This window comes from Gadus macrocephalus, chromosome 23 (genome assembly GCF_031168955.1).
Source record: "Gadus macrocephalus chromosome 23, ASM3116895v1".
NCBI classification, from domain to species: Eukaryota; Metazoa; Chordata; class Actinopteri; order Gadiformes; family Gadidae; genus Gadus; species Gadus macrocephalus.
In genome coordinates this window covers 12,407,752-12,430,732 of record NC_082404.1, presented here as the reverse complement: position 1 = coordinate 12,430,732, position 22,981 = coordinate 12,407,752, and the positions used below count along the sequence as shown (strand labels likewise).

Genomic DNA, 22,981 nt, shown 5'->3' with positions numbered 1-22,981 from the left:
TAATTTATATGCGGCCATAAACCATAACGCCATAAAGAGTCGCCATTAATTCACACATTCATACCAACAGGCCACATATGTCCTTGGCGGGGCTTCTTTCTCATGTATCAATTCTAGAGATACAAGCGGTACAGGGTGTTCGAGAACGTCTGGCTCATACAAGGAGCCATCTTTCATGTATCAATTCAGAGATACAAGCGGCCCAGGGTGTTCGAGAAACTCAGACGCTCAAGGCCACAAAAACAAGTGTAATTCTCGCACGTCGCCACAAGGGATCAGCACCGAGTACACATACGGGTATCCAGGAGGCGGTGTTCAGCAACATGCTTAGCCAATCAGAGCACATAACTGAGTCCACGCCTGCCCCATATTAAGTCACAACACATAGCCCAGGGGGCCAGAACGCTCCAGGTAACGCATCCTTCAGATGTCCTACCAAGCGTATCTCCACGCGTGCATGTACTATTCCTCTCCTTTTGCTTCATAGATATAATAGCGAACCTATACCAAATAAAATGAGCTGCAAGCGATCCTGACTCGATTACCTTTTCTAAAAGAACGCAACAGGAGGCAAACCCCGGAAGACTGAAGAGTCAAATTAGGGTGCGCTAGGCTTGATGCGCACAAGTCTTCAAATATACTACTGCAACCCCGTCGTCGATTTCAGAACGAGAGCGAGAGGGAGAAAGTGACATCAGACGATATTTATCAGGTCATTTGATGCGGGCGGGTAAAAACCCTGGCGTCCCCGACCACCCCCCGTAGAACAAAAACCAAGTAAAAACGTGACATCCCATACGTCCTAATCAAAACCGTAACGCACACCGTATTAGGTTTTGAAGCAGCAAGCAATAGCAACGTCAAACGGACTAAGGCATCTCTCCTCTCAGGTAGCCCTATATATCTCTTATATTGAGATGTATGACAGGCCATGATATATAGTTCATAGCCTGTCGCCAGCCAAACAAGATAAAAATAAAATATGCCTCTCAATTGTCTCCTCTGCTATCCTCAAAGGAGACTGTTTACATTGCGCCGCCGCCGTGCAACCACACTGTGCGCTGTCCTATAGAGTGCTAAATAAATGAAGGACAGCAGCAACTTTATTTCGGAGTCATGAAAATATATACTCTACGGCCGCGGACGCCCCGAGCGGGATCCGGCATAAATAAAACTGTTGCGTCGAAAGCCCCCATAAGGCTGCCTCGCCCCGATGTGTGGCTAGACAGAGAACCTGCCTCGGTTAACTCTGGGAGTGTGGGGCGAAAATGAATAATGCAGACAGCCGGAGCTAAGGCTACAGAGTGTGGATGGAGCTTTCTTCTGTCAACACGCATTGATAAAAACCTACAGAAAATACATTGGCATAGCGCCCCCCCAAGGCAGAAGCATTATTTCAGCCACTCTTTATGAGATGGGCTTGGGGCGCCCTCCTTGTTTCGAGCAGACTCCAAGGTAATTCTACAGGTGGCTGTGAATCATGCCTCTCTCTTTTTCTCTCTCCGTCACGCTGTGAACTGTGTATGATGCGGAGGTTCAAGAGTTATCCATGGGATAGAAAACCCACATTTTCCATTAAACCCACACCATGACTGCCCACAATCTGATGCATTAACTGTCCTCATCTCCTTAATTAAGAGCCATCATAATTAACTGATTAAGTATGTGCGTGTGGGAGTCTGCGTGTGCGCGTGTGTATTTGCTTGTGCGTGTGTGTGTTATCGCGAGTGTGTGATTGCCAGTGTGTGGGCGTGCGTGCGTGCGTGCGTGCGTGCGTGACAGGAGCGTGAGTGTGAGTGTGAATGAGTGTTTGTGTGTGTGTCCGACCGTGTGTTGTTTGTATGTGTGTGCATGTACAGTATGTGCATGCATGAATACACGTACACCCACCCACCCGACAACACGGGTGCATGCATCTCTTGGATGCGTGACAAACAAGTAAAGTAAGGGTTGCCGGAGTGAAGGTGTTGCCGCCAAAATAATCTGCTACAGGAGATTTCCCTCTTGACCGGTCGACTAGAACAATGTTTCTCAAAGGAGGGGAGTCGGTAACCCTATCGTCGCACTTGAAGGATTTCAGGAGGTAAGACAAATCTGGAGTCCTTTTTGTCTTTCTCATATTGTTATGAGCAAGTGTAAAACTATACACAGTTTGTTGAATCTGAAAGTTAAAGTGGCATTTTGAAGACTTCTGTTTTCTTCTCTTAGGAGAAAATACAAACAATACGAGGCTACACACACAACTTGAGTTGAGGACAGAGTCGGATTCAGTAGCTGCGCCATAATCTCTCCGGCAGAACAACCACTGCTGTGTGATGGAAAACAAGTCACCAACCGGGCGCCGAATGTGCTTTGAATGCATGGTGGGAAAGCCATCGCCACCCTGCTCAAAAATCCATAATAGAGCGAGGGCTTTCATCACTGAGCCAATAGACTCAATCACCATTGTGTTGCCTCATTCAGCGATAGATTGTGACTCCACTGACATTTATTTAAATGAAAAATCTTTAAAGAGCTCCGAGATCGCTACGTTAATGCTTAATAATTTAATAAAAGGTTGTTAAATCTTTCTACGCATTGGCGTCACCCATTCAATGTATAATTACACCGAAAAATAGTCGTATTCATTTGAACATTTTACCCTTCCTGGCAGTGCTGGGGTACTTGGCTGGAAGAATATCGCAGAGGGGGAACATTCGTCAAAATAGTTTGACAACCACTGGAATATATAACAGCAGGTTGCAGTGGCACAGAGGACGCGGCGCTGAACCTGCCACCGCATCCACACACTCCCTGCTCCCCTGGTCTGCACCATGTCATTATGCCCAGCCACTCTGCCCCCCATCGTCTCTCTCACTCCAGCTAGCGAAATGTACCGCTGCCTCCCTTCCTCCGTGATCACAGAGAGGGAGAGGGAGAGAGACAGAGACAGAGAGAGGGAGAGAGAAAGAGACGGAGAGAGGGAGACAGAGACAGAGAGGGAGACAGATACAGAGAGAGAGAGGGAGAGAGAGGGAGACAGAGGCAGAGAGGGAGACAGAGAGAGAGAGGGAGAGAGAGGGAGACAGAGAGGGAGAGGGAGGGAGACAGGCAGAGAAAGAGAGAGCGAGAGAGAAAGACAGAGACAGAGAGAAAGAGAGAGAGAGAGAGAGAGAGAGAGAGAGACAGAGATATAGGGAGAGAGACAGAGACATAGAGAGAGAGGAAACGTGAGGGAGATCAATTATGCACATGTCGCTTTGTAACCTGTGCAATCAAATCCCATCCACGAGCAAAGGAAGACATCATAACTCTTAACTTAGCCTTGCTTCTGCGATTAAAATGCAGAAGTGAATCCCGCGCCCACATTAACACGGCTAGCTGCTCCACTAGTGTGTTTCACTGCAAAGGCCCCTCCCTCAGATTGGACTAACTAGCCCTTCGTAAACATCCCATCATTTGGATGGAAGAGGAGGAGGTGATGCAAACTATGTTGTTAGCAGATAACCAGAGAAATAGATCCTGACATCAATATCCCCCTACTCAGCCCATTGCAACACAGAGGTGCAAGGAAAAACCACACGAGAAAAATCGCACACAGTGGAGAAACGGACACGAAAAACATAACCATAACCACACGCACACACACACACACACACACACCACCACACCCACACAGAAACCCACACACGCTGATTGATAACATCACTTGCCCTCCAACTCCCATGCTAACTGAGACACACACACGCACGCGCACACACGCAAATTGAGGAGGGGAGGGTGGCACACTTAACACACTCGCTCAGACATTCATGAGCCAACGCTTGCCTACACTTTTTTTTTTTGCACCCGGGGAAATCAGAATGATCTGTGCTGCAGCTCCGGCGTCTCTCTTTGATGCTCAATTAACTCTGGCAGACCTGGCTGGCAGAGCCAATTATTAATTTAGCTTCGTCGAGGCGGCTCGCGCACAGCAGGCAGGCAGGAAGGCAGGCAGGCAGGCAGGCAGGCAGGCAGGCAGGCAGGCAGGCAGGCAGGCAGGCAGGCAGGCAGGCAGTCCACCGTGCCAAGCTTGAGGGCACCCACAGATATATTGTATTTAACGGTTGCCTTGCAGATAGTGGGCTAATGTGGCACCATTTCACTTCCTAATGTGCGTATTTACGGCCGAGAGCTGGGAATCCCGCCCTCCCCCCACCACCCCTCCCTCTCTCCCTCCCTCCCCCAACTGACTCCTCCCTCCCTCCCTCCCTCCCTCCCTCTCACCGTGCACACCCCTGAAGCGGAGAAGCCTTTTGACATTTTCTTCTTTTTAAAGCACCCGTCTCAGTTTCTATGTGACCCCCCCCCCCCCCCTCCCACCCCATCACTCTCATAACCAACATCCTCGCATAGAAACATTTACCTCCTACTCCTCCGACATCCTCCCCTATGCAGGAGCCACTCCATCTGCCACTATGCTCTTTCTGTCTCTGTCACAAGCATGCTCGCTCCTCTCCCTCTCTCTCCCTCCCTCCCTCCCTCTCTACCACTCCATTTACCACTTCCTGTAAATCCCCTTCTCCTTGCACCTGCATCCTTACACTCCCCCCCCCCCCCCCCCCCACACACACACACACCCTTCAACACCAACACACACAGTCAACCCTCTCTCCGTTGCTGTGCAGGAGAGGCGAGGGCGAGAGAGGATGGGAGAGAGTGTTGACAGGGAGAGAGAGAGTCCCATCTGCAGTGAGCTCATTAAGAGAAGGGAGGAGGAGAAGGAACAGAGGCACATTCTCTCCCTGCAGAACGTACAACACACACACACACACACACACACGTGTGTGCGCAAGCATGTATACACACACACACACACACACACACACACACACACACACACACACACACACACACACACACACACACACACACACACACACACACACACACACACACACACACACACTCTAGTGAGATTATTCAGTGAAGTAATAAAATGTACATTATGTCGTTAACTGTTTCGATACTAGCAATGCCATTAGATATTCATTTTGAGATTTATTCTACAAAATTAAAGAAAGTCGATCCGTGGCAAGAATATTTTATGAAAGAAGTTTCTGATGAGAAATGTAATGGACTTATACATATAATAGATGGAGGGCATTAAAACGTGTTTAATATTTCATGCATAGGCCTACTGGTTGACATAATTTACAAATGGTTAAGCTTACATAAGTTGCATCGTATTTGCAATGTATCTACTAGCTAACCTCTATCTATGTTTTTGAACACTCTATAGTAACACAACTATCCTACTATACTGTAGATGCGTTACTATTACTTCTACAATACCACTACAGCCATTAAATAAGTTAAATTGTGTTCTTCATTATTCTGCATGTAGTTCTACCAGTAGAACCTGGTAGAAGGTCATCATCACAAATGATTATGATCTAGTGGAGCTAGGGGAGTTGATGTAGTCAAAGGAGCGTTTGTATACATTATTGTGGGAGTGTGTATGGATGATGGCCGGTTTAAGCAGCCTCACCTGGCCCATGAACCACTGACTGATCTCTGGGGCTGGGTGAGCCTGTCAACCTGCATTGAGAAATCAATGTGCACAGGTTCAACCAGTCATCACCACACACACTCAGACAGAGATCTCCTGCATGGCAACAGGTATCATTATCTACAAACTTCTAGAGTAAACCAGATAACACCACCCCCCCTGCGTCCTTGTGTTTGGTTTAGCCCTGTAAAAGTCTGTGGCAGTAACAGTATTGGGTTGTAGGGTTACACACACACACACACACACACACACACACACACACACACACACTATTGACCACCGGAATTACTCCTTCCGTCCTTCCCTCCTCGTTTCATCACCTCATCCAATCACACACTTCCGCTCCACTCAATCAATAACATCCAATACACTGCGATGGCCGCCGCCTAGCCTTCATACACCTCCTCAGGACCCTTCTTGTGGATCTCACCGGCGAGCCGGAGCGCAGAAGGCGTATACATGAAAAACAAAGGAAGGTGGGGGCGGTTCGCTGCCAGAGTACGTGACACGGCATGAGGACAGGGGGGGTGGGACTCTCACGCATCTTTTATTCATATGTCCGGCGGATATATAAGACTCGTGTGGCACGTGCTGGCTTTATGCACAGTGGCAACGCACCAACAGTCTTCAATGTCACCGGCCCGTCCGCTACCATCCTGGTGGGGGCGGGCGGGTGGGTTGGTGGATGGGGGTGTGGGCTCACACTGTACACATTCTCAAGGTTATTTCTTTCTCGCGCCTCCTGTGTTTTTTTCTTGCCTTTTTGTTTGTTTTCTTATGCCTTAGTAGGCTTTAAGTAAAGTCAGGGCTTTGAGGGAAAGGCTAAGTGGGTCTTTCGGACAACACCCAGGTCTGCACATTTGGTAAGCGTTGTACAAATTCATTTCGATACTTTCGCCCCGCTGTAAGCCCTGTTTAGCCTGTTCTCTATTTACACTGTCTCTCTGCACATATTAATGCAAGCGGAGTACACTGACTGAGCAATACAAATGTTCAGGGTTATTTTACCACAGTAGCACTTGAGCTGGGGATGACAAAGTGAAAGGAAAAAGAGGCAGACTGAGTGAGTTGAATAAGTGGTTGATGAGGCAGTATGTATCTGACTTTAGCCCTCTAGCTTTGTAGCATGAGGCAAAACAATTCAAGTGGAAAAGAAAAGAAGAAAACCGACCTTTAACTCAACCGAATGAATAAAAGTGTCACTGTCAACTTTGAGAGTTTAAGCTGGGGTTTGGCACAAAAGCTAGGCCAATGTTCAAGTGAGTATGCAACACACACACACACACACACACTCGAAAAAAAAATAATGCCCAATACCAGGTACAGCAACAGTTAACATGTTGACAGTGCGGAGCTGCGCATTCACTGCATGTGATCACGTTACTCTCCTCCATTGGAGTGATCACATGCTTTAACAGTCTCAAACATGTGTGTAATCGTGTAATGATCTCAGCGTAATGAGCTTAGTGTACAACTGATCATTTGCCCTGCTTTGTTCGATTTTGTAACTAGGGCGTCTTTTCTGTCGCTGTGATTAAACAAACACATAAACATTGAATCCAACAGCAGAAAGGGTTGATCGGCTTGATTGATCAACCAATGTGACTGTCCATTAGCGCTTAAGTGCATCTGTGAATGTTCAATTAACAATTAGGAGTCTGTGGATCAAACGTCACAACATCAGGAGCCCTGAGCTCTTTGAGAACTGAGGTTTACCAATTAGCGGGCTTCATAAAAAGAGGATAATACGGTTCAACGCTGCTGACGTGTCTGACAGACCAATGGCGTCCTGAAGCCAGCTATACTTCCAACTGTCTTTGGTCTTTATGGCCGCATTCTGCATTTCAAACGCTATTCAGTTGATGCCTATTCCGGCCTGAGGCAGCCTGTCTGGATTCCCGGACTATTAAGTACTGATTAATAGGGCGGGAAGGGAGGGGAGTGTGGTGATACAAGGAAGACAAGGAGCTTCTGAAACATAGTCCATATTGAACTGCTCCTGTGTTTTTTAATGTAAGGGGGATTTGAAGCCATACCCTGTCGTCACCTCCCGACTAGAAAAGGTATCATGGCTGTGGCCCTCCTCCTTATCAAGTCAACGTCCCAAGGTCATACATATTTCCTGGAAAAAATACCTTGTCTCGAAATTTCTCAAGGACTTAAAGGAAGCATTGTACTAGAAGTACACTAAGCAGTATTACCCACATTTGTATTGCCATGGGTTGATTGTCAGAAATATCTGCATCCTCTGAAATGCTGAAAAGTTCCTAATTCTGATGCCCTGCATCCATTACTGCCAAATTCCATGCCTGGCACATTTAACAGTGTTAATAAAATATAAAAAAGAGGCACAGATAATGGTGAAAATGTAAAAGAGTGACAGGTTTACTCACTCCCCATGCCTCGAGAGCGCATTTACAGCCCGACTTTATAGGCCTCGGCTTACGGGTTACAGCAATCATTGAATTCAGTCTTTGAGAACTTGGGTTGCCAGTTTGGGTGGCACAGTGTAGCAATCTGCCATCAGAGAACCATTGTTACATGGACATTGTGTTCCCTTTTTCGCCCCATCCACCACCGAAACGACCCAGGATTCTAATCAACCAACCCGCAGTAAATTTTGAGAAACCAGCCAGAACAATCTATATTTTCAAAGAATCTAACCAAAAGGTTGGGTAGGTAGGTAGACGGAAAGGCTTTTTTATTTTTTTCCAGAGCATTTTATTTTAGGATTGCCATTGCCGAGATGTAAAGAGAATTTCAACCAATATGAGGAAAATCCTTCCACAATAAATTGCAATACCATACCTTCCACTCTTCAGTTCAGAGCATTTGACTCGAACCCTGTATCATCTCAAATACAAAGGCCTCTGGGTCTGCAGCAGCATCAGTCAATCAGAAATCAAAGGGCAGACAACATGTCCCTGGAGAAAAACCTGGGAATTTGCCACAGCGCCTCATTTAAAGAAGCACGTATTGCCTTTACACTGGGGAATATTTCCCCCCATTTTTTCTCCCTTAGGTTTAAGATCGTGATTTATTGCCAAGTAGGTTATCGATGCAAGGATTTGTCCTTGTATGTTGGTGCAAGGAAGCATTATACTACAGATACAAAATCCAACTGTATTTTGAATCTTGGATTTCTTGCTTGCACCGACATGCCAGGACTTGATTATTAAAATGTTCTGCATCCCCCGGAAAAGTAAACACGTCAACACTGTGTAACTTATGTATAAGAGAAAATCGAAGTTTGTTATTACCTAAAATAGGATGTCAGAGACTTAAACTTCATGAGAAACTTTGAGTTCGAGCAACGCTTCACACTTGATATCGGCAAAAGATATCCTTGAAAATATTAATAAAAAAATCGTATCAGATATAATGCCCGTAATAGCACTTGAGGATTTTGGTTTTGACTACCAAGTCAAAAGGGTTTACACTCTACTGACAACCAGTTTCCGGCACTTTCCCGGAATACACAAGGGGACAATGTACCCTCATTGAATGATCACACTTAAGGTTATCACCATGGAAACGTTCCCAATCAATTCTGCAGTGTTTCTTCTGTGTCTTTCCTCAGCCCACCGTCACATAAATCAAAGCGGAGCGATAGAAGTGGAAATTTCAACTTGATCTTCCTCTCAGTATACCGACTGACTAGTATGCCTAGTAGGTCTATGATTAACAATAAATATTCAATTATAAACAAATCCACAATAATTACAGTTGAAAAACAGAATAGGTTATATGTTTTAAGCACCGTTATGATCGACCAATGTGCTGTGTGTGTGTGTGTGTGTGTCCTGGGGGGGGGAAGGGGTGACACATCAGCATACGATATAACATGACTTAGAGGCCCAGCTCGTCTCATCAGCCCTGTAGGACCGCCGTCAGCAGTCCTTCCCCTGGCTGCCTGCCAGCCAGCCCCCAGGACCGATCAATACAGGCACCGGCGGGCGGGCGGGAGTCTCTCTCTCTCTCTCTCTCTCTCTCTCTCTCTCTCTCTCTCTCTCTCTCTCTCTCTCTCTCTCTCTCTCTCTCTCTCTCTCTCTCTCTCTCTCTCTCTCTCTCTCTCTCTCTCTCTCTCTCTCTCTCTCTCTCTCTCTCTCTCTCTCTCTCTCTGTTCAGCCGCCACTGCGCCCGTGATTAAGAATTAGGAACGCGTGGCTTTGAGAATTAGCTTAATCGCGTGTCCGTGATGAAGGACGATGAGGCCTTTCATGGATAAAACGTTCTGCAAACATTCCAATTGCGCCACAGCTGAAGTTCTTATTTTTGGACAATATGAACTTCAGCTGTGTGTATGTGTGTGTGTGTGTGTGTGTGTGTGTGTGTGTGTGTGTGTGTGTGTGTGTGTGTGTGTGTGTGTGTGTGTGTGTGTGTGTGTGGAGGGGGGGGGGGGGGCAGTTCCCACTGTGGCTAGATCTTCCGTTTATATTCCCTGATGTTCTTCAACAATTCACGGCCTGTGGGGTCATTGGCAGCATTGCCTTGAGAGAGAATATATATGAGCTATACCACATGTGTCCAAAAATAAGAGAAAATACTTTATTGACCCATCTCAGACGGGAAATTTAGGTAATTCTGGTGATTTGTCTATTTATGTTTCCCCCATTAATATGGATTATCAATAACAAAGCCCCATAGCCCTAACAGCCAACAGACATATTAGATGACAAGGCTAGTGGAAAGCAATAAACAGAGAAGCATCCTCCAGTCCCCTCCCCTATGGCACTTGCTGTGTGGAAGCTTCCACAAGGTGAGGGGAACGCTGAACAGCGCCCCAGCCTTTCCTCCTTCTCCCTCTCCTCTGCATCTCACATAGCACGCCCTTGACAAACTGCCGATACACCATGTCCCTTACGCACCCCCCCCCCATGCAACCGCGAAAAATAAATCGATCAGATTATCCTAATGGTAAAAAAAAAAAAAAAAAAACACCGATACCGGTCGCCTTTTGCCCTTCTAACGCCCGTGGTTCAGAGTTCTGCACGACTTATAGCCAACGGTTAACGTGATCGCGGCTACAACAGTCAACGCATTGGCGGAGCACAGCTGTTCCCGATGAACTACTCAGCAAAAAAAAAGGGTGGATCATCCGCTCTTCTTTGTTTACAAGACACGGGGTACTTTTACGCGCTGCCGATGGATGAATTTGGGTCAGCCAGTGAACTCGAGCCAAAAATCCTCACGCGGAGGAGATGCCATTGGGCAAAGCCATACACAACCGGCGCCCATTACATCGTTTGCTTCGACCACAGGGTGCACAACAAACACGCGCATTGTTACTAAATCCGGGAATCTTATTTGCACAATTCACCCAACCCAAATAAAATCCAATGAAAAAAAAACCTAATTTGATTGTATGAACCATGAGTTTTAGTCCGTAAACTACACCGAGCTGCACTATGTCTAAAGCACATCTGCTCAGTGCACGGCAGGCTGGCATAGGTCCTATCCTGCACGTTTTACTGACAATCCAAGAAAACAATACAGACGCACGCCCATGGAGCAATTTCTCCCAATATCCCTTCCCAGCATCCCCAACGTGAGAGATAAGATAACTAGTCTAACCTGATAAGTGAGAACAAAAATATCCCAGAATGACTTGAGCTTACCGAAATAGATCCTGGGCTATTTCCGCGACCGCTATCCCCACTCCTTTCCGCCGCTGCCGCTTCTTTCAAAGTCAATCCGCAATGTGCTCGGATCAGAGCGGTGTGTTAACGGAGTCCAGTAGGAGTTTTAGAGGATGGAGCGACCATTTGCTGCTGGATGCTTGCCGCCGGGCGAGGCTGAGGCTGAGGCATCCGCGAGTGGAAGTGTGCGAGAAAGGTGGGTGAGGCGAAGCCAGGGGCTGTGCAAAAAGCCCCCCCAAAAAAGCGAGGAACAACAGAGAGGTGAAGAGCGAAGCACTGCAGCGTAGCAACGGGAGGTAACGCCACCGAAGAGGCGGTAGAGACAGAAGCTCCCCGGCCTAACTCACGAGCACGGCATTGTGAGTGTGCGTGCGAGTATGCGCGTGCGCATCCCCCCACACTACACACATGCCCGAGAAACGAGCATGCACCGTAGCAGCGTCTTGATCGTTTGGGCGCTCATTCAAGAACACGTAGCGCCATCTTCAGGCCATAGGTTGCAGGTGGTTGGTAACCCACCGCTGGCGTTTGCGTGTCAGAAATCCCCCACATGTTTACTTAAAGTAAGTGTACTCTTCGCAAAGAGATTTTCCAGAATTGAGCCCGACACAAAGTCGGACTCATGCTCTAGTTTTGTGTTGACTGAAAAAAAATAAAAAAATGATTGCCTCATTTCTCAGTATCCCAATACCCCTTGTCAGTTGTGCAAAATGTTGCTGCTGGGTATTAGGCCTTTAGAAAGAGGAAATACACATCCACCTTATTTTTTTCTCTGAGGTAAGAGGTCCTGATGCTATGATATTCTTCAGCCGTTAAATGTTGTAGCAGTTTCGCTAAAGCTGATCTTCTTCCTGTTCATTGCAAACAATCGCACCTGTATCTGAGTAGGCCTACCACATGTGAAAGTGTTACAAATCACAATGGAAAATATCAGATTTCACGTTATTTATTCTGTTCATGCTCTTATGAAAAGAACGGATCAAAGTCACACGTGGGCAATCTTCACTTTTGGTTGAAGCGGAAAGAGGCTCAATGCTCGCTCTATTCTTTTCGATGTGTGCAATATTTGAACGTAACCAGCAGATGGCGTCATTGGACCCATCAGTAATTTTTGATGAGAACCTGATCATTTATGGACACATTGGGCACAATATCTATCCTATCCAGGCGCGTCGTTAGACCTGGGCATTCGAGGCTATAGTCCCGGATCGCTGTGCCGTCAAAAAACAACAACATAATAATGACGAAAATAGCCCCGTAGCTGAGGGGAGTAACTGAGCGCCCCTCCCGAAGTGGTACAGCCCAGGTCGGCCTTGAACTGCGACCCACTCCATATCAGGCTTGTTCCACGCTTTAAGCACCCAGGCTAGTATGCGGCTAGCTGGGGCTCTCATGTTCCCCCCTGCGGTGTATTACTTGTCCGCATCCAAGGCCGCCTTAATGCACAGGCTTACCTGGGCTGAAGCCCCAGGGCCTACGGCTATCAGGGGGCCTATCATGAGCTGCAGTAAAAAAATCGGTGTAGGCCCAAGATGATATGATTTTTTGTTTTGGGCTTACAAAGTTTAGAGGCCTATCATGAGCCAATAAAAAAGGGGGCCACTAGCTGGGCCCAGTGGCCACTTGACACCGTCAGTAGTTAGAAAGAAATGTATTGCTCTTCTCCAGACCCTTCTGCAGGGCAAACTCAAATCGCCAGCAGAATGGGCGGGGCTACCCAGTCTAATAAAGGCTAGGGCTGATGCCACACATCCAGAGACAGGCACACACTCACAACCCTGAATATGACATACAATTGTAGACTCATCATCCATTTTATCCATTCTTTGGCTGACCTGCTGTGTTTTGTTCGATATGGGGAAATATTGACATACATGTACTTATTAACCAGCAAAGACACTGAAATATTATACATCTCTGCTACCTGAGCTATCCTGATCAGACTTGTGTGTGTGCATGCCTATGTGAAGATCCAAGGATATCTAAATTAAATACTAAATGAAAAACGTCAGAATCCAAAAAGGCAAAAAAGAAACAGAAAAAGGAATACTGTGGCGAGCAGCGCGGGAAGGACGAGAGGGGAGCCCAGGTTAAGCAACTCTCGCGCCCCTTACACCGCACGACTACGAGAGTTGCCTTTAATGAACACACACATATGACACACCAAAGCACCCTCAACATAACTGTTTAACATAAACGTCTCGGTGACGGTGTCGGGAACAATAACTCAGTAAGCCTAACACACAGTAACACTAACCCACGCAAAGAGACAAACCCCCACACAATGTCTTTGCCGCAAAGGACCTAGGAGGGCGCCAGAGGTCCAACTTGCGATGGTCCTAACCCCCCCCCCCCCCACCCCCCCGGATCCCTTGCGGCACCCTGAACTCAGCAACCATGCCCACGGTTTTCACACAGCCCCCACCTTAGGGGTCACCCCAACACCCACCCCGAGTGTTCAGGGGGCCGCCTTGGCCCCTTCCAGAGGCGGCCCCGTTGCGGCGTAGCCTTCCTCCCTGGTTGGGACGCCCGCCTTCAACAGTCCGCAGAAGTCCTGGGGGTGTGGTCGGGGACCACCTCCATCGGGGCCGCCTCCAGGTTCCACTGTAAGGGGGCTCTGGAGCGCCGTTCGGGGACCCTGTCCTCCGCCGTCCTCCGACGTCTGGCCCTTTCGACGGCCACACCGGCGGCTGGGACGAGGATGGGTGGCACGCTGCCCCGTCCACCCGCAGTCCTCGACCAGCCCCAGCTGCCGACACTGCTGCGGCTCGAGGTCAGCCCTGTCGTGCCGCCACAGCGCATGGGCAGCCTCAGCCGTCTCGGTGGCGGGAATGGTGGCCGTCCGGACCCGGTCCTTCACCTGCCTGGACTGGACCCCCAAGTCCTTTGTGCCGAGGGGGAGGGCGTCCCCAGCCGCGTCCACGGATGCAGCACGGCGACCGGAGCACAGCTCCACCTCAGCCCGTTCTGCCTGGTCCAGAGCTGCATCGAGGGTCTGGGGCTCGGTGAGGCGGACGTGCTGTCCCAGACACTCCGGCACCAGTCCCCGCAGGAAGGCGTGGAGCACCAGGGCGTCCCGTGCAGCCGTGGGGATTTTCGGGTAGCCCCGTCAGGGTCAAGAGCTGGACATCAGCAGCGTAGACCCCCAGGCTCTCCTCCTCCTCCTTGCGGCGGTGAGAAGCCAGCAACTGCCGGCTCTGGTCGCTGAAGACTCGCTCACCGAACCGCCTCTCCAGTGCTCTGGTCAGGGTCTGAAGGTCTCGCTGGTCCGCTTGGTCCGATCCAAAAAGACAAACCCCACACAATGTCTCTGCCGCAAAGGACCTAGGAGAGCGCCAGAAGTCCGACTTGCGACGGTCCAAATCCCCCCCGAGGATCCCTTGCGGCACCCTGAACTCAGCAACCACACCCACGGTCGCCACAATACATTGTTTATTTGAAATGCAATTTTTATTCTTGGGAGAAAACATGAAAAATCGTGTTTTTGAGTCACGGGCTGGATCATTTTCGGAACAACAAGAAAAAAGATAATATTACAAATGTGACTTTGAATAAAATCTTCAAATGTGTAAAAACTGAATAAATAATTTGAATCAAATTGCTTGTGTCCACATAAAATAAATCCACATAACTCAAGATGTCCATCCAATGTATAAATAAAATCTTGAAATATTTTAAAATAAAATGCAAACTGAGGCATTATTCCTTCTTCAAAACATGGATAGTACATAAAATAAAATAAAACCTGTGTCCAAAGGAAGCACAGCAGACCTGTATTTACAACTTTTAATTCAGGATGTCTGCATTGCCTGGGGAGAATTAAAGGCCCATTCACACCCTACGGTAAATACGGATACGGACCGTTTCGTCCGGTCCCGGAGGTGTTTCGTCCGTCAATGGGTCCGTCGCCTCTGAGTTTACGAATCCGGAGTGCTCCGGGAGAAACGGAGCAATACCACCGGAAATCGAGGCGGCAGTATAGAGTCAAAAGTCAGACCATTCGCGAAAATAGATAGAGCAGTATAATATCTGATACACACACACATATATATATATATATATATATATATATACGGATGACACAAAGCCAAATCATCTCTACAGATGTCATGTTTGCGATTGTCGATGCTGTTAATTTGTGAAACGACAGTCAGTGCCCTCTAGAGGCTTTATTGCGTAACATCCATAACAACGCTGAAACCAGACGGAGGTATGAAGGGTAGTTCCGGGGGCAACGTTAGGGGCGACGGACGAATTTCCGACTTCGCTTCAGCGGCAGCTCCGGCCGGGTGAGCTCAGCGCCAGAGAAAGGGACTGTACTCCCGGAGCTTATGCCGCGTTTCCACTGCAGGGTGCGGAACGGATCGGATCGCAAAGGTGCGGGTCGCGAGGTCGCGTTTCCACCGCCAAAAGTGGGCGTGACCCGGACTTTGCCGTACCTGTTCCGGCCCCGTTCTCGGGACTCCTCCGTTGGGGTACCGCAAACGAGACGAGACGCCTGAAAGGGTCCCGTGAAATTCTAGCTACACCCCCCCTCCGTTGATTGGTCGACAGAATCGTCACTTCCGGGTGACGCGGGGATAAAAACAAACGAACAGTAGCCTCGAGGTATTATTCTTTACAATTAACTTGTCGCGTAAAACGCTTGCTTCATGGGCGAACAAGGAGGTGGAGACGTTCGTCTGCATTCTTGGGGAGGAAGACGTTTTTTACGATGTTTACGTAGCTGCCGCAGCGATCGACATCCGGCCTACCACAAAGGGTACTGTCGGCAGTGGAAACGCGACCTCGGAACTGAGCTGGGCTATACCGCCCCCTCCCTACCGCACCTTTGCGATCCGATCCGTTCCGCACCCTGCAGTGGAAACGCGGCATTACGCTCCGGGAGTACAGTCCCTTTCTCTGGCGCTGAGCTCACCCAGCCGGAGCTGCCTCCGAAGCGAAGTCGGGAGGAGGAGAAACATGGAGTAGAAAGGGATTGTACTCCCGGAGCTGAGCTGCCGGACTGCCGCCGAGCTACCCCAGCCGGAGCTGCTAGTCCACTGGAGCTGCCACCTAGCTTCGGCGCCAGTTCAGCTCCCGGAGTACACCGCCCGAGCTGCCGGACTGCGGCCGGACGGCTTCGACGGCGGCCGGCAGCTCCGGCGCGGGGAGCTCGGAGGCAGTCTGGCAGCTCAGCTCCCGGAGTACAATCCTTTTCTTCTCCATGACGCGGTTCATGGACTTCAGAGAGTCAATGCCAAAGTTCCTTCCCCCCAATTCTTCTCAACCATGGCCGAGATATCCCCCACTACGAGTCTTTACTTGTGGAAGTAGGCTACCAGAGACGTCAGACAGTCTTTATTATTCATAATATTGTAGCGACCCTGGGACAATTAAATGTGTGTTATGTGTTGCATTGTATTTCATTGTCCGTTATGCCAGTTGTTCTATGTGCATGTATTGTAATGTTCTTATTGTCAATCAGGGTGGGGGCCTGCACGCGAGTGAGACCGTGTTGCCGGGGTAACCGGGGGTTTGTTTTTGTGTCGGTTTTCTGCGGTTGTTTACATTGTTACGGGTTTTTCAGTGACCTGGTTTTGGTTGATTAAAAACTACGATCAATTACTAATGACTCGACATGATTATGTCACCGGCGAGGTCGTTACATTGGTGTCAGAAGTGAAACTATTTTATTTTTATTTTTATTTATTTTTTCTCGGTCCTGCTGTGCTCGGCGAGTAGGCTGAAGTTGCGATCGGCGTTAGCTCTGTTTTTGTTGTGGCTTGTTCTCTGCAACAATAATGCTTCCTGCGGACTGTCGGGTGAAGATAGAGATGGACGACTACGGCGAGGGGGCATGTGGAGAAGCCTCGGAGTCTCTGGTGAGGGGTAGAACCAAACGGGAAACGGCCGCCGTGGAAAAAGATGATTTTTCACGCATAGTTCGCAGCGCCGACTGCCCGTGGCCACCACAAGACGGCGACAGACACGGCGGCGCCTTTCTTACATCAAGCCCGGTGTCCATCAAGACGCCTAGATACACCGGTAAGGCTGACTGGGAAGCTTTCCACGCGCAATTTGAACTTTTAGCCGATGCTGCCGGATGGTCAGTGAAGGTCAAAGCGCTGCAGCTTGCGATGTGTCTGGCGGACGACGCATTCTCTTGTTTGTTGCTGCTTAGCCCAGAGGACAGGGGGGACTATGTTGCCCTAGTGGGGGCACTAAGTAGGCGTTTTGGACTATGTGTTAAGCCGGGGCTAATGCGCTCAGAACTCTGTAATAGGCGCAGGAAGCCTGGGGAGACGCTGCGGGCACTGGCCAACGATATCGAGAGCCTGTCTCGGCAAGCATACGCCCACATGCCGCCAGCCGTGCAGAGCGAACTCGCTCGGGATCAGTTTCTCCAGGCCCTTTCCCCTACAGAACTACGCATTCAGACCCAGCTAGCCCACCCGCAGACTTTGCAAGAGGCCTTGGAGATGGCCATAGAGAGGGAGCTGGTGTGGGCTGGAGCAATCGACGGTCATCCTGCTCCTCAGCCGATGGTGAGATCGGCGAGGGAGAGGAGTGAGGACTCACAGAAGCCAGCCTGGGTGGACGAGCTCACTGAACTCGTCCGCGCTGTCTCTATGCAGGCGGACCGCCGCCCCCCGTCTCGTCGAGAGCAGAGGGTCTGCTGGGGCTGCGGGCAGCCTGGCCACCTTGTCAGAGAGTGCCCTACAACTGTGAGAGCCCAGGGAAACGGGTCAGGGTCCGCGTAATTGGGGAGACGCGAGGCCCTGCCCCCTTACCCCCGCCGTCGTCGTCTGGAGGAGCCCATCATCACAGCCGGGGGGGCGGAGCTCCACCCCCCCCAGAAGCAGACGACAACATCCCGGAGCCTGTTGTCGTGGTGGGGCGGACCTGGGCGGGGGACTTTTGTCATGTTCCTGTCACTGTTGAGGGGGTGGCCTGTTTGGCTTTAGTCGATACGGGGTCTACTGTGACCCTGGTGAGGCCAGACATTTTGCCGACCTGGACGGTACTCCAACCTACAACCGTGCAGCTCCGCACAGTCACGGGGGAGAGGGCTCCCATGAAAGGGAAGGGGTTGTTGTCCATCTGAGTAGGGGGAAAGACTGTCCTCCACCCAGTGTGGGTAGCAGCTGTGCAGGACCCCTGTATCCTAGGGTTGGACTTCCTGCGGTGCACTGGCTGCCAGCTGGACCTTGAGAGGGGGGCGATTGGCTTCCAAGGAGGGCCCACAGTCTATATGGCCCCGCCAAACACCTCCTACATCCGCCCCCCACCGACAACAGCTCAGATGGAACAGTCACACGTCACCGGCCCCCTTCACCCCCTTGCAAAGACCTTCCAACCACCCTGTCTTCCCGATCCCTGTCCATTGTCTCAGTCCTCCTCCTGCAACCCTTCCCCCTCCCTCCCACCCCCTTGTGTCAATGTTTCGGCTCCTACAGACTACTCCCTTGCCACCCCAGCACCCCACCCCATGAGCCTGGGCCCCTTCCCCTGCCCTGCCCAGCTTCCTCAGACAGGTGAGGAGACTGTGCTGTCGACTGTGCGGGCAATTTGGCAGGGGCACTGTGATGGACTAGACCCTCAACAGCAGGAGCAGCTGTGGCTACTACTGGCAGAGTTTAAGGACAGCTTTGCCTTGAACGAGAGCGATGTGGGTCAGACGCACCTGGTGCAGCATGAGATCGACACTGGGGATGCCAGGCCCATCAGAATGCGCCCGCGTCGCCTGCCCTTGGCCCGCCAGGAGGCTGCGGACCAGGCGCTGTGGGAGATGCAGCAGGCAGGCCTCATAGAGCCCTCAGATAGTCCCTGGGCAGCAGCCGTGGTGATGGTGCCTAAGAAGGGGGGTAAGTGGAGATTCTGTGTCGACTACAGGCCACTTAACGCAGTGACGAAGAAGGACTCCTACCCCATCCCACGCATTGATGAGGCCTTAGATGTCGTAGCTGGGTCGTCCTGGTTCTCCTCACTCGATCTCCGCTCTGGCTACTTCCAGTGCCCTCTCGCCCCTGACGCCAGACCCAAGACTGCATTCTGCACTAGCAGAGGACTGTGGCAGTTTCGGGTCCTCCCTTTCGGCCTCTGCAATGCACCTGCGACCTTCGAGAGGCTGATGGACAGAGTGCTCGCCGGCATCCCCCGGCAGCAGTGTATCGTCTACCTGGATGATATACTGGCACACGGGGGCTCCTTCGAGACAGCACTTGCCTCGCTGCGTCAGGTTCTGGAGAGAGTAGCTGCGGCGGGCTTGAAGCTCCATCCTGATAAGTGCCATTTCCTGAGGAGAGAGGTAACTTTCCTTGGGCACAGGGTGGGGGAAGAAGGCATTAGCACCATGGAGGACAAAGTGCAAGCTGTCCAGGACTGGCCCACCCCCACTGACACCAGACAGCTGAAAAGCTTCCTCGGACTGGCGTCTTACTACAGACGCTTTGTGAGGGGCTTCTCCTGTGTGGCCGCTCCCCTGTTCCGCCTGCTACAGAAGGACAGGGAGTTTGTGTGGGCAGAGGATTGCCAGTCTGCTTTCGAGACACTCAAGGGAGCTCTCACCAAAGCCCCGGTGCTCTCCCCTCCTGACCCTGCCCTGCCCTTCATCCTGGACACGGACGCTAGTAACGTTGGCAATGGCGCCGTGCTGGCACAGGAGGGGCCGGAAGGGGAGCGGGTGGTGGCGTATTACAGCAGGACATTTAACAAAGCTGAACGCCGCTACTGCGTCACTCGCCGCGAGCTGCTGGCCATCGTTAGAGCTGTACGCCACTTCAAATATTACCTCTGTGGCCGTCACTTCACTGTAAGGACCGACCACTCCGCGCTCCAGTGGCTCATGTCTTTCAAGGAGCCAGAAGGGCAGGTCGCACGGTGGATCGAGGAGCTGCAGTCCTACAGCTTCAGTGTGGTGCACAGGGCAGGGGTACGCCATGCTAATGCAGACGCCCTCTCCCGACGCCCCTGCAGTCAGGATGGCTGCCGCAACTGTGAAAGGAGGGAGAGCCGTGAGAAGGAGCTGTGCAGCCAGGAGGAGGGATGTTCTGCGGTGGAGGTGGCGTCCCCAGTCTGCTGTGAGCTCCGGGAGGTCGACACCGCAGGATGGAGACGGCAGCAGGAGGAGGACGCAGACCTTCGACCAGTGCTCCAGTGGTTGGACCAACAGCGGCGGCCCCCATGGGAAGAAGTGTCCGTTCTCTCCCTGGTCACCAAGGGACTGTGGGCTAAGTTCGAGGCCCTGCGACTGTGGGATGGCGTGCTTCAGCGGGCCTGGAAGGAACCCGCCACCGGAGAGGTGAGGTGGCAGGTGGTGGTGCCTCACTCTCTGCGTGGGGAAGTGCTTCAAGCGGTCCATGGTGCCGTGGGCTCAGGTCACTTTGGGGTGACAAAGACCCTGCGTCGCCTCCGCCTTGGCTTCTACTGGGGGCAGCACAAGAGGGACGTCGAGGACTTCTGTCGCCGCTGTGATGGCTGCACAGCCCGCAAAGGCCCCACGGAAAGGTCCCATGCCCAGCTACAGCAGTTCCCTGTGGGGTTCCCTATGGAGAGGGTTGGGGTGGATGTGGTGGGCCCGCTACCCTGCACAGAGAGGGGGAACAAGTATGTCCTCACGGCCATGGACTATTTTACCAAGTGGCCGGAGGCGTACGCTCTGCCTGACCAGGGGGCGGAGACCATAGCGGACGCTTTGGTCGGGGGGATGATTAGCCGTTTTGGGGCAGCGGAGTCCATCCACAGTGACCAGGGGAGAAATTTTGAATCCCGTGTCTTTGCGGCTTTATGTAGCAGGCTGGACATGCAGAAGACCCGTACTACCCCCCTGCACCCACAGAGTGACGGCTTGGTGGAGCGATTTCATCGCTGTATGGAGCAGCAGCTGGCCATTGTCTCGGCTGAGCATCAGCGGGATTGGGACAATCATCTGCCTCTGGTGCTCATGGCATACAGGTCAGCTGTCCAGGAGTCAACGTCCTGCACACCTGCTCTGCTGATGTTGGGCAGGGAGCTTCGCACCCCAGCTGACCTGGCGTTTGGCCGGCCGCCCGATTCTCCCCCTGTTCCTCCCGGCCCAGAGTATGCCAGGAGACTCCAGGACCGCCTTGAGACGGCTCACTCCTTCGCCAGGGGACAGCTGCTGAGCGCAGGGGTGAGGCAGAAAAGGAACTATGATGTGCGTTCTCGTGGCAGGCACTTTGAGGCTGGGGAGCTGGTCTGGACCTACAGCCCGCAAAGAAAGAAGGGAAGATGCCCAAAGCTCGATAGCGAGTGGATCGGGCCATGCAGGGTCCTTGAGAGGATGGGGGAGGTGGTGTACAGGGTCCAGCTACCACCTCGGGGAAGGAGGGTGGCTCTCCACAGAGACCGGTTGGCCCCTTATCGAGGCACCACCACCCCTCAACCTGCTCCAGCGAGCCCTGCAGCTCCCCGCACCGGTGCGAATGGGCCCCGGACACGCACACCTCAGTGTTCTGGCCCTGGGTCCTCACCTAACCCTATCCTTGTCTCCCCTCCCTGTCGATCACCACAGTCAGCAACTTGGCCCCCAGCCCCGCCCCTCCCTTTCCCCCTGCCCGCCCCCGGGCCTGACACTCGTGGGCCCCTCTTGCCCCCAGGCGCTTCTCCCCAGCCCCCCGTGGCCCCAACGCGACCTCGTAGGGAGAGGAGAGCGCCGGGTCGCTTCCGGGACTTTGTTTGTTCCCTCGAGGACGAGGAACTTTGAAGGGGGGAGGCAATGTAGCGACCCTGGGACAATTAAATAGTTTGTGTGTTATGTGTTGCATTGTATTTCATTGTCCGTTATGCCAGTTGTTCTATGTGCATGTATTGTAATGTTCTTATTGTCAATCAGGGTGGGGGCCTGCACGCGAGTGAGACCGTGTTGCCGGGGTAACCGGGGGTTTGTTTTTGTGTCGGTTTTCTGCGGTTGTTTACATTGTTACGGGTTTTTCAGTGACCTGGTTTTGGTTGATTAAAAACTACGATCAATTACTAATGACTCGACATGATTATGTCACCGGCGAGGTCGTTACAATATCATCCGAGGTGCACATAGCTTTTGGCAGTGATATTAGATAGATTATGTTACGGAAGCTGCGGGTGCGGGCAGGCAGGTAGGACCCAGACGCAGACGGTTTCAGGGAAAAACTGCACTTTATTCAGACCTAAAGGCTAAGGCACAGGAATCAGGGAACTCGGGAGACAACTCGGAACTCGGGAGACGACAGGGAACTCGGGAGACGACAGGGAACACGGAACACGCAGTACTAACAACCACAATGACAGCACAAGGAACAAAGGAAAGACGAGGGCTTAAATAACTAACACAACGAGGAACAGCTGAGACACATTAGGGGAGGGAACAGTAATCAACACAGGAGGGAAACACAGGGAAACACACACACCCTGACAGATTATATAAATACCCGTATATAATATTATTATTATGTTATATTATATAATATAGAGTCTCCAGGAGTCAGCAAACGGCAACAATCCATTCTGCTCCATCCTGTGGTTCAGTCTGACAGCTCATTGGTATTCCTAAAAGCTATTTCCAGCAAACAGCTTCAAAAACATGTTTTCTGGAACTCGAATACTATGTTTACTTGTTGGGAAAACACCATAATATGTCTCCTTTAATTATCATTATTTATGTTATGATGGCATTGCCATAAATCAGGGTTAGGGATGTGTTGTTGCGTCATTCATATTAGCGCCATAAGGCTGGTGGTAAAATGGAGATAAGAGGGTTTTATACAAATAGCCTTGTTCGTCTTGTTGACTTCTCGCGATAGGCTAAGGTATGAACTAAGTATTTATGATT

At 51.0% G+C, this 22,981-nt stretch overlaps 1 protein-coding gene across 1 annotated transcript in view; it reads right to left on the bottom strand.

Annotated features, from left to right (window-relative positions):
• Positions 1-3,644: 3,644 nt before the first annotated feature.
• The window catches only part of bco1 (beta-carotene oxygenase 1), a 68,776-nt gene continuing 49,439 nt past the window's right edge, over positions 3,645-22,981 (bottom strand). The window contains exon 12 of the mRNA XM_060044872.1: positions 3,645-3,659. The gene's annotated coding sequence lies outside the window, so the exon portion shown is untranslated. The remainder of the gene's footprint in view (positions 3,660-22,981) is intronic.